Source organism: Scyliorhinus torazame, chromosome 3, assembly GCF_047496885.1.
Source record: "Scyliorhinus torazame isolate Kashiwa2021f chromosome 3, sScyTor2.1, whole genome shotgun sequence".
Lineage (NCBI taxonomy): Eukaryota > Metazoa > Chordata > Chondrichthyes > Carcharhiniformes > Scyliorhinidae > Scyliorhinus > Scyliorhinus torazame.
The window spans coordinates 19,231,796-19,243,843 of NC_092709.1; the positions used below are offsets into that span (position 1 = coordinate 19,231,796).

At 63.5% G+C, this 12,048-nt stretch overlaps 1 protein-coding gene across 2 annotated transcripts in view; it reads left to right on the top strand.

Annotated features, from left to right (window-relative positions):
• The first annotated feature begins 2,367 nt into the window (after positions 1 to 2,367).
• ppm1kb (protein phosphatase, Mg2+/Mn2+ dependent 1Kb) overlaps positions 2,368 to 12,048 on the top strand; it is a 52,625-nt gene continuing 42,944 nt past the window's right edge. The window contains exon 1 of one of the 2 annotated variants that reach the window (XM_072495356.1): positions 2,368 to 2,537. The gene's annotated coding sequence lies outside the window, so the exon portion shown is untranslated. Of the gene's footprint in view, positions 2,538 to 3,369; positions 3,464 to 12,048 lie in introns of those variants that run through there. The other variant, XM_072495355.1, reaches the window with a different exon arrangement.

The window sequence follows — 12,048 nt, forward strand, 5'->3', positions numbered from 1 at the left end:
TTTAGAACTGAGATAAGAAGGAACTACTTCTCGCAGAGGGTGGTTAATTTGTGGAACTCGCTGCCCCACAGAGCTGTGGAATCTTTTTATTTTAACAAACGATTTTATTGAGGTATTTTAGGCATATAGAAAAAGTGACATTGTACATTACAAAACAAAAGAAGTTAAGACACAAATTACAAATTAAACATAGTGAAAACCACAGCTCTGTTCACCCACAGACCTGCCTCAATATCCCCCTACCCTACTCTACCTTAGCCCCCCCCCCCCCCCAGCCTCCCCCCCACTGACCCCCCCCCCCCCCGCTGACGCTTACTCCTCTGCGAAGAAGTCAATAAATGGCTGCCACCTTCGGGCGAACCCTAGTAGCGAACCTCTCAAGGCGAACCTGACTTTCTGTAGGCCAAGAAAGCTCGCCATGTCCGATAGCCATACCTCAGCCCTCGGGGGCTTTGAGTCCCTCCATGCTAACAGTATTCGTCGCCGGGCTACCAGGGAAGCAAAGGCCAGAACTCGGCCTCTCTCTCTTCCTGGACTCCCAGGTCCTCCGAAACCCCAAAGATTGCCACCTCCGGGCTCATTACCACCCCAGTTTTCAATACCCGGGACATGACACCTGCGAATCCCTGCCAATACCCCCTGAGTTTAGGGCATGGCCAGAACATGTGTACATGGTTAGCCGGCCCTCTGGCGCATCTAGCACACTTGTCCTCCAGCCCGAAGAATCTGCTCACCCGGGCCACCGTCATGTGGGCCCGGTGCACGACCTTAAACTGGATCAGGCTGAGCCTGGCGCATGTTGCGGTCATGTTTACTCTGGTCAGGGCTTCTGCCCAAATACCGTCCTCCAGCTCCCCCCCCCCCCCCCCCCCCCCCCCCGAGCTCCTCCTCCCACTTAAGCTTCAGGTCCTCGGTCTGCGTATCCTCAGCTCCCATTAGTTCCTTGTAGACGTCTGAAGCTGAAACTCTACCCTCTCCCCTAGAAACTACCCTGTCCTGCCTCCCCTTTGGCGGGAGACGTGGGAAGGACGGCACCAGTCTGCGTACAAAATCCCTCATCTGCAAATATCTAAAGTTGTTCCCTCTCGTCAGCCCAATCTTCTCCCCCAGTACCTTCATGCTCGGAAAGCTCCCTTCCAGGAACTGATCCCCCATCCGCACAATCCCCGCCCTCCTCCACAGTCGATACCCCCCCGTCCATGTTCCCCAGGGCAAATCGGAGGTTGCCGCAGATTGGGGTCCACACCGATGCTCTTACCTCCCCTACATGCCTCCTCCACTGGCCCCAGATCCGAAGAGCCGCCACTACTATCGGGCTGGTGGAGTACCGTGCCGGCGGAAGCGGCAGTGGCGCCGTGACCAGGGCTGTTAAGCTAGTGCCCCTGCACGAAGCAGCCTCCATCCGCTCCCAAACCGACCCCGCACCCACCATTCATTTCCTTATCATCGTTATGTTGGCCACCCAGTAATAGTTGCTGAAGTTCGGCAACGCCAGCCCCCCTTCTCCTCTGTTCCTTTCAGGCATAACCCTCTTCACCCGCGGGGACTTCAGAGCGGTGGAATCTGAGTCACTAAATGGTTTCAAGGAGGTAGATATATTTCTGAAATTTCTGATTTTAAAAGAGGAAGAGATCAGTCATGATCTGATTGAATGGCGGAGAAGGCTTGAAGGACTGAATTGCCTTCTTCTGCTCCTAATTCCTACGTTCCTAGGACTCTGTGGCACTATTGCTTGCTGAGTGTTTGCAGTATGTTCTTATATGACAATACTGTCATTTGATCCCATGTGTTCTGAAGGCAGTGCCAGCTATGTTCTCTATCACCTGCTATGTTGCGATGCTCCGTTTAGGAAACTTTCTGGTGAGCCAACGCGTGCTTAACCCGGCAGTTATGTTTCATAAACCATCTGTGCTCTGCCACTTAAAACACTGCGGGGCTCCGATTATTTACATCAAGATCTCAAGTCTGCTGTTATCCTACTAGTTTTTTTTTAAATACTGGAGGCAACGGTTCATCTTGTCAATCGACCTTCGTTTTGAAAGCGAAAGACTGCGGGTGCTGGAGGTCTGAAATAAAACAAACCAGGAAATAAAAACCTCAGCAGGAATTCCCCAGAGGGGGGTGGGAGTCACGCTGGATTCCAAGGGCTATCTTCTCTCTCTCTCTCTCCACACGAGAGCCTGCCTTACCCTTCCAAGCACTTTATTTCAGTGCATTTTGCATGTTGTGACCTACAAGACCTTATCTGAAGGTTATCCTCGTCTGTCAAGCCCCGATGCAGTGCAGGCAAACGCATGGGTTTGTTATTGGTTGGAAAGTCAACGAATTGGATTGAGTGTGTGGCTACAACGCCCCGTTGACAGAGAGAGGGAGAAGGAGAGGAACTTTGCATGACTCATGGTTTCACAACACAGTAACACTATCACAGCTGGGGAATGACGTTCTTCCTTGTCCTTCAGCACCAGTTGTCCACTGTCGAATAGAGAGAGTGTGCACCCCCTGGGTGTGGGAGGGAAATACTATTTGCAAGCCAAACGGTGAGTGGAAGCCATTTAAAAGGAATCAGAAGAGGCTGTGAATTAGAACAAAAAATACAGCGTTTGGAAGACCTCCCGAGGCAGATCTTGGGAGGGAGTTAATGTTTCGAGTGGAAGATGATGACTTCTTCGAATCTGCACGAGTATAATAGTGTGTGTGTGTTCATTCTAGGCTCGGTTTCTCTCGGCTGTCCCTGTCACCCTGGGTGTGTGTGTTTGCTTTGCACCATTCTGAAGGGCGTGCGGTTTATTTATATACATCAGGGTGTATTGGGGGCTGTTCATGTATCTCTGCATTCTCTCTCTGTGTCCTTCATTTAGGAACCAAGGCCGTGCAATTTACTAGAGGTTGGTGTTAAAGTGTTGGGTGGGGGGAGTGATAAGTCTGCGGTGGGGATAATATTTGCTTTACAGCAGGGTGACTCCGAGCAGCCCCCCACCCAGGGTGCTGTCTGTGCCCGTGCTTTGCTACAAAGACCCTGCCTCGCGCCCACCTGTCTCCCGGGGCGACCGCCGCTGCGCACGCGCCACTTCCCATTGATAAAACCGCCTGCCCGGCCCGGCTCCAGCCCATTGGCTCCACTCACTGCCAATCAAAGGCCGCCTTCATTTCTTTCTAAACCGTTATATATCTTTCCGTTCCCTTTTTTTTCCCCTTCGTTTGCTCAGGCTTTTACATATATTTTTTCTATCTATATTATTTTTGTACCTGTGTATTTATCCCGCCTCCGGCAGCTGTTTATTGGCCGGCCGCCAGCCGATTGGGCACGGAGTCTGCGGCGCGATTGGACGGGCCCCGGTGTCAGTCAACCGAGCCGGCCCCGCCCACCTCTCCCGCACTGCGGGTCTGCGGCGAGGAGGCGCGTGTGCGGAGTCGCGCGCGGGCACGGGCGGGAGCGCGGCAAACGGTCGCCGGCTGAGATTGGGTGAGGAAGCGGGACTGAGAGCCCGGAGCGGGGAGTCACTGAGGGGGTGCGGGCCGGGGGACGCGAGAAGATGTGATGGTGATGTGATCAAAGGGCAGAGAGAGAGATTCCGAACAAAATTCATCCCGAAACCGTTCTGTGGACTGATCCCCCCCCCCCCCACTCCTCCTCTTCAGCTGATCCCCCCCCCCCTCCTCTTGGGTTGATCCCCCCCCCCCCCTCCTCCTCCTCCTCTTGGGCTGATCTCCCCCCCCCCCCTCCCCTTGGGCTGATCCCCCCCCCCCTCCCCTCCCCTCTTGGGCTGATCCCCCCCCCCCCCCCCATCCCTCCTCTTGGGCTGATCTCCCCCCCCCCATCCCTCCTCTTGGGCTGATCTCCCCCCCCCCCATCCCTCCTCTTGGGCTGATCTCCCCCCCCCCCCTTGGGCTGATCTCCCCCCCCCCCCCCATCCCTCCTCTTGGGCTGATCCCCCCCCCTCCCCTCCACTTGGGCTGATCCCCCCCCTCCCCTCCACTTGGGCTGATCCCCCCCCTCCCCTCCACTTGGGCTGATCCCCTCCCCTCCTCTTGGGCTGATCCCCCTCCACTCCTCTTGGGCTGATCCCCTCCCCTCCTCTTGGGCTGATCCCCCTCCCCTCCTCTTGGGCTGATTCCCCCCCCCTCCCCTCCTCGTGGGCTGATCCCCCTCCCCTCCTCTTGGACTGATATCCCCCTCCCCTCCTCTTGGACTGATATCCCCCTCCCCTCCTCTTGGACTGACCCCCCTCCTCTTGGACTGATCACCCCCTCCCCTCCTCGTGGACTGATCCCCACCTCTTGGGCTGACCCCCACCCCCTCTTGGACTGATCTCCCCCTCCCCTCCTCTTGGGCTCACCCCCCCCCCCCTTCTTGGACTGATCCCCCCCTCCCCTCCTCTTGGACTGATCCCCCCTCCCCTCCTCTTGGACTGATCCCCCACTCCCCTCCTCTTGGACTGATCCCCCCCTCCCCTCCTCTTGGGCTGACACCCCCCCCCCTTCTTGCACTGATCCCCCCCTCCCCTCCTCTTGGACTGATCCCCCCTCCCCTCCTCTTGGACTGATCCCCCACTCCCCTCCTCTTGGACTGATCCCCCCCCTCCCCTCCTCTTGGGCTGATTCCCCCCCCCTCCCCTCCTCTTGGGCTGACCCCCCCGCCTCTTGGACTGATCTCCCCCTCCCCTCCTCTTGGACTGATCCCCCCTCTCCTCCTCTTGGACTGATCCCCCCCATCCATACCTCTTGGACTGATCCCCCCCCCCTCCTCTCCTCTTGGACTGATCCCCCCCTCCCCTCCTCTTGGACTGATCCCCCCCCTCCCCTCCTCTTGTGCTGATTCTCCCCCTCCCCTCCTCTTTGACTGACCCCCCCCCCCTTCCCCTCCTCTTGGACTGACCCCCCCCCCCCCTTCCCCTCCTCTTGGACTGACCCCCCCCCCCCCTTCCCCTCCTCTTGGACTGATCCCCCCCTTCCCCTCCTCTTGGGCAGATCCCCCCCCCCTCTTGGGCAGATCCCCCCCCCCCCTCTTGGGCTGATCCCCCCCCCCCTCTTGGGCTGATCCCCCCCCCCTCTTGGGCTGATCCCCCCCCCCCTCTTGGGCTGATCCCCCCCCCCCTCTTGGGCTGATCCCCCCCCCCTCTTGGGCTGATCCCCCCCTCCCCCCCCCCCCCTCTCTTGGGCTGATCCCCCCTCCCTTCCTCTTGGGCTGATCCCCCCCCCTCCCCTCCTCTTGGGCTGACCCCCCCCTCCCCTCCTCTTGGGCTGATCCCCCCTCCCCTCCTCTTGGGCTGATCCCCCCCTCCCCTCCTCTTGGGCTGATCCCCCCCTCCCCTCCTCTTGGGCTGATCCCCCCCCCCCTCCCCTCCTCTTGGGCTGATCCTCCCCTCCTCTTGGGCTGATCCCCCCCTCCCCTCTTCTTGGGCTGATCCTCCCCTCCTCTTGGGCTGATTTCCCCCCCCCCCTCCCCTCCTCTTGGGCTGATCCCTCCCCTCCTCTTGGGCTGATCCCCCCCCCCCTCCCCTCCTCTTGGGCTGATCCCCCCCCCCCCTCCCCACCTCTTGGGCTGATTTCCCCCCCCCCTCCTCTTGGGCTGATTTCCCCCCCTCCCCTCCTCTTGGGCTGATTTCCCCCCCTCCCCTCCTCTTGGGCTGATCCCCCTTCCCCTCCTCTTGGGCTGATCCCCCCCTTCCCCTCCTCTTGGGCTGATCCCCCCCTTCCCCTCCTCTTGGGCTGATCCCCCCCTTCCCCTCCTCTTGGGCTGATCCCCCCCCTCCCCTCCTCTTGGACTGATCTCCCCCTTCCCCGCCTCTTGGGCTGATCCCCTCCCCTCCTCTTGGGCTGATCCCCCTCCCCTCCTCTTGGGCTGATCCCCCCCCCCCTCCCCCTCTCCTCCTCTTGGACTGAACCCCTCCCCTCCTCTTGGACTGATTCTCCCCCTCCCCTCCTCTTGGGCTGACCCCCCCTCCTCTTGGGCTGATCCCCCCCCCTCCCCTCCTCTTGGGCTGATCCCCCCCCTCCCCTCCTCTTGGGCTGACCCCACCCCCCTTCCCCTCCTCTTGGACTGATCCCCCGCTCCCCTCCTCTTGGGCTGATCCCTCCCCTCCTCTTGGGCTGATCCCCCCCCCCTCCCCTCCTCTTGGACTGTCCCCCACTCCCCTCCTCTTGGACTGATCCCCCCACCCCACCTCTTGGGCTGACCCCCCCCCCTCCCCACCTCTTGGGCTGACCCCCCCCCCCTCTTGGACTGATCTCCCCCTCCCTGCCTATTGGGCTCACCCCCCCCCCTTCTTGGACTGATCCCCCCCTCCCCTCCTCTTGGACTGATCCCCCCTCCCCTCCTCTTGGACTGATCCCCCCTCCCCTCCTCTTGGACTGATCCCCCCCCCCTCCCCTCCTCTTGGACTGATCCCCCCCCCCTCCCCTCCTCTTGGACTGATCCCCCCTCCTCTCCTCTTGGACTGATCCCCCCCCTCCTCTCCTCTTGGACTGATCCCCCCCCCCTTCCCCTCCTCTTGGACTGATCCCTCCCCTCCACTTGGGCTGACCCCCCCCCCCCTTCCCCTCCTCTTTGACTGACCCCCCCCCCCCATCCCCTCCTCTTTGACTGACCCCCCCCCCCCCATCCCCTCCTCTTGGACTGATCCCCCCCTTCCCCTCCTCTTGGGCTGATCCCCCCCCTCTTGGGCTGATCCCCCCCCCCCCCTCTTGGGCTGATCCCCCCCCTTCTTGGGCTGATCCCCCCCCTCTTGGGCTGATTCCCCTCCTCTTGGACTGATCTCCCCCCTCCCCGCCTCTTGGGCTGATCCCCCCCCTCCCCTCCTCTTGGGCTGATCCCCCCCCCCCCCCTCCTCTTGGGCTGATCCCCCCCCCCCCTCCCCTCCTCTTGGGCTGATCCCTCCCCTCCCCTCCTCTTGGACTGATCCCCTCCCCTCCTCTTGGACTGACCCCCCACCCCTCCATTCCTCTTGGGATGACTTCACCCCCCCCCCTCCTCTTGGGCTGACCCCCCCTCCCCTCCTCTTGGGCTGATCCCCCCCCTCCCCTCCTCTTGGGCTGATCCCCCCCCTCCCCTCCTCTTGGGCTGATCCCTCCCCTCCTCTTGGGCTGATTTCCCCCCCCCCCCCCTCCTCTTGGGCTGATTTCCCCCCCCTCCTCTTGGGCTGGTTCCCCCCCTCCCCTCCTCTTGGGCTGATCCCCCTTCCCCTCCCCTTGGACTGATCCCCCCCTTCCCCTCCTCTTGGACTGATCTCCACCCTCCCCGCCTCTTGGGCTGATCCCCCCCCCTCCCCTCCTCTTGGGCTGATCCCCCTCCCCTCCTCTTGGGCTGATTTCCCCCCCCCTCCCCTCCTCTTGGACTGATCCCCTCCCCTCCTCTTGGACTGATTCTCCCCCTCCCCTCCTCTTGGGCTGACCCCCCCCCCCTCCCCTCCTCTTGGGCTGACCCCCCCCCTCCCCTCCTCTTGGGCTGACCCCCCCCTCCCCTCCTCTTGGGCTAATCCCCCCCTTCCCCTCCTCTTGGGCTGACCCCCCCCTTCCCCTCCTCTTGGACTGACCCCCCCCCTTCCCCTCCTCTTGGACTGATCCCCCCCCTCCCCTCCTCTTGGGCTGATCCCCCCTCCTCCCCCTCCCCTCCTCTTGGACTGATCCCCTCCCCTCCTCTTGGACTGATTCTCCCCCTCCCCTCCTCTTGGGCTGACCCCCCCCCCCTCTTGGGCTGACCCCTCCCCTCCTCTTGGGCTGATCCCCCCCCCTCCCCTCCTCTTGGGCTGATCTCCCCCCCCCCCCCATCCCTCCTCTTGGGCTGATCCCCCCCCCCCCATCCCTCCTCTTGGGCTGATCCCCCCATCCCTCCTCTTGGGCTGATCCCCCCCATCCCTCCTCTTGGGCTGATCCCCCCCCCCTCCCCTCCACTTGGGCTGATCCCCCCCCCCCTCCCCTCCTCTTGGACTGACCCCCCCCCCACACCCTTACTCTTGGGCTGATCCTCCCCCTCATCCTCTTGGGCTGATCCCCCCCTCCCCTCCTCTTGGACTGATATCCCCCCCCCCTCCTCTTGGGCTGATCCCCCCCCCCCCTCCTCTTGGACTGATCCCCCACTCCCCTCCTCTTGGACTGATTCCCCCCTCCCCTCCTCTTGGACTGATCCCCTCCTCCCCTCCTCTTGGACTGATCCCCCCCCCCTCCCCTCCTCTTGGACTGACCCCCCCTCCCCTCCTTTTGGACTGATCCCCCCCTCCCCTCCTCTTGGACTGATCCCCCCCTCCCCTCCTCTTGGACTGATCCCCCCCTCCCCTCCTCTTGGACTGATCCCCCCTCCTCTCCTCTTGGACTCACCCCCCCCCCATCCATACCTCTTGGACTGATCCCCCCCCTCCTCTCCTCTTGCACTGATCCCCCCCCTCCCCTCCTCTTGGACTGATCCCCCCCCCCTCCCCTCCTCTTGGGCTGATTCTCCCCCTCCCCTCCTCTTGGGCTGACCCCCCCCCTTCCCCTCCTCTTTGACTGACCCCCCCCCTTCCCCTCCTCTTTGACTGACCCCCCCCCTTCTTGGACTGATCTCCCCCCACCCCCCCCCCTCTTGGACTGATCTCCCCCTCCCCTACTCTTGGACTGATCTCCCCCTCCCCTACTCTTGGACTGATCCCCCGCTCCCCTCCTCTTGGACTGATTTCCCCCCCCCCCTCCCTTCCTCGTGGGCTGATCCCCCTCCCCTCCTCTTGGACTGATATCCCCCTCCCCTCCTCTTGGACTGATATCCCCCTCCCCTCCTCTTGGACTGATCCCCCCTCCTTTTGGACTGATCACCCCCTCCCCTCCTCGTGGACTGATCCCCACCTCTTGGGCTGACCCCCACCCCCTCTTGGACTGATCTCCCCCTTCTTGGACTGATCCCCCCCTCCCCTCCTCTTGGACTGACCCCCCCCCCTCCCCTCCTCTTGGACTGACCCCCCCCTCTTGGACTGATCTCCCCCTCCCCCCCTCTTGGACTGATCTCCCCCTCCCCCCCTCTTGGACTGATCTTCCCCTCCCCTCCTCTTGGACTGATCTCCCCCTCCCCTCCTCTTGGACTGATCCCCCACTGCCCTCCTCTTGGGCTGATCCCCCCCCTCCCCTCCTCGTGGGCTGATCCCCCCCCTCCCTTCCTCTTGGGCTGATCCCCCCCCTCCCTTCCTCTTGGGCTGATCCCCCCCCCTCCCCTCCTCTTGGGCTGATCCCCCCCTCCCCTCCTCTTGGGCTGATCCCCCCCTCCCCTCCTCTTGGGCTGATCCCCCCCCCTCCCCTCCTCTTGGGCTGATCCCCCCCCCTCCCCTCCTCTTGGGCTGATCCCCCCCCCCCTCCCCTCCTCTTGGGCTGATCCCCCCCCCTCCCCTCCTCTTGGGCTGATCCCCCCCTCCCCTCCTCTTGGGCTGATCCCCCCCCTCCCCTCCTCTTGGGCTGATCCCCCCCCCTCCCCTCCTCTTGGGCTGATCCTCCCCTCCTCTTGGGCTGATCCCCCCCTCCCCTCTTCTTGGGCTGATCCTCCCCTCCTCTTGGGCTGATCCCCCCCCTCCCCTCCTCTTGGGCTGATCCCCCCCCTCCCCTCCTCTTGGGCTGATCCCCCCCCCTCCCCTCCTCTTGGGCTGATCCCCCCCCCTCCCCTCCTCTTGGGCTGATCCCCCCCCCTCCCCTCCTCTTGGGCTGATCCCCCCCTCCTCTTGGGCTGATCCCCCCCCTCCCCTCTTCTTGGGCTGATCCTCCCCTCCTCTCTTCTTGGGCTGATCCTCCCCTCCTCTTGGGCTGATCCCCCCCTCCCCTCCTCTTGGGCTGATCCCCCCCTCCCCTCCTCTTGGGCTGATCCTCCCCTCCTCTTGGGCTGATCCCCCCCTCCCCTCTTCTTGGGCTGATCCTCCCCTCCTCTTGGGCTGATCCCCCCCCTCCCCTCCTCTTGGGCTGATCCCCCCCCCCCTCCCCTCCTCTTGGGCTGATCCCTGATCCTCCCTCCTCTTGGGCTGATCCCCCCCTCCCCTCCTCTTGGACTGATCCCCCCCCTCCCCTCCTCTTGGACTGATCCCCCCCTCCCCTCCTCTTGGACTGATCCCCCCATCCCTCCTCTTGGGCTGATCCCCCCCATCCCTCCTCTTGGGCTGATCCCCCCCCCCTCCCCTCCACTTGGGCTGATCCCCCCCCCCCTCCCCTCCTCTTGGACTGACCCCCCCCCCACACCCTTACTCTTGGGCTGATCCTCCCCCTCATCCTCTTGGGCTGATCCCCCCCTCCCCTCCTCTTGGACTGATATCCCCCCCCCCTCCTCTTGGGCTGATCCCCCCCCCCCTCCTCTTGGACTGATCCCCCACTCCCCTCCTCTTGGACTGATTCCCCCCTCCCCTCCTCTTGGACTGATCCCCTCCTCCCCTCCTCTTGGACTGATCCCCCCCCCTCCCCTCCTCTTGGACTGACCCCCCCTCCCCTCCTTTTGGACTGATCCCCCCCTCCCCTCCTCTTGGACTGATCCCCCCCTCCCCTCCTCTTGGACTGATCCCCCCCTCCCCTCCTCTTGGACTGATCCCCCCCTCCCCTCCTCTTGGACTGATCCCCCCTCCTCTCCTCTTGGACTCACCCCCCCCCCATCCATACCTCTTGGACTGATCCCCCCCCTCCTCTCCTCTTGCACTGATCCCCCCCCTCCCCTCCTCTTGGACTGATCCCCCCCCCCTCCCCTCCTCTTGGGCTGATTCTCCCCCTCCCCTCCTCTTGGGCTGACCCCCCCCCTTCCCCTCCTCTTTGACTGACCCCCCCCCTTCCCCTCCTCTTTGACTGACCCCCCCCCTTCTTGGACTGATCTCCCCCCACCCCCCCCCTCTTGGACTGATCTCCCCCTCCCCTACTCTTGGACTGATCTCCCCCTCCCCTACTCTTGGACTGATCCCCCGCTCCCCTCCTCTTGGACTGATTCCCCCCCCCCTCCCTTCCTCGTGGGCTGATCCCCCTCCCCTCCTCTTGGACTGATATCCCCCTCCCCTCCTCTTGGACTGATATCCCCCTCCCCTCCTCTTGGACTGATCCCCCCTCCTTTTGGACTGATCACCCCCTCCCCTCCTCGTGGACTGATCCCCACCTCTTGGGCTGACCCCCACCCCCTCTTGGACTGATCTCCCCCTTCTTGGACTGATCCCCCCCTCCCCTCCTCTTGGACTGACCCCCCCCCCCTCCCCTCCTCTTGGACTGACCCCCCCCTCTTGGACTGATCTCCCCCTCCCCCCCTCTTGGACTGATCTCCCCCTCCCCCCCTCTTGGACTGATCTTCCCCTCCCCTCCTCTTGGACTGATCCCCCACTGCCCTCCTCTTGGGCTGATCCCCCCCCTCCCCTCCTCGTGGGCTGATCCCCCCCCTCCCTTCCTCTTGGGCTGATCCCCCCCCTCCCTTCCTCTTGGGCTGATCCCCCCCCCTCCCCTCCTCTTGGGCTGATCCCCCCCTCCCCTCCTCTTGGGCTGATCCCCCCCTCCCCTCCTCTTGGGCTGATCCCCCCCCCTCCCCTCCTCTTGGGCTGATCCCCCCCCCCTCCCCTCCTCTTGGGCTGATCCCCCCCCCCCTCCCCTCCTCTTGGGCTGATCCCCCCCCCTCCCCTCCTCTTGGGCTGATCCCCCCCTCCCCTCCTCTTGGGCTGATCCCCCCCTCCCCTCCTCTTGGGCTGATCCCCCCCCCTCCCCTCCTCTTGGGCTGATCCTCCCCTCCTCTTGGGCTGATCCCCCCCTCCCCTCTTCTTGGGCTGATCCTCCCCTCCTCTTGGGCTGATCCCCCCCCCTCCCCTCCTCTTGGGCTGATCCCCCCCCTCCCCTCCTCTTGGGCTGATCCCCCCCCCTCCCCTCCTCTTGGGCTGATCCCCCCCCCTCCCCTCCTCTTGGGCTGATCCCCCCCCCTCCCCTCCTCTTGGGCTGATCCCCCCCCTCCTCTTGGGCTGATCCCCCCCCTCCCCTCTTCTTGGGCTGATCCTCCCCTCCTCTCTTCTTGGGCTGATCCTCCCCTCCTCTTGGGCTGATCCCCCCCCTCCCCTCCTCTTGGGCTGATCCCCCCCTCCCCTCCTCTTGGGC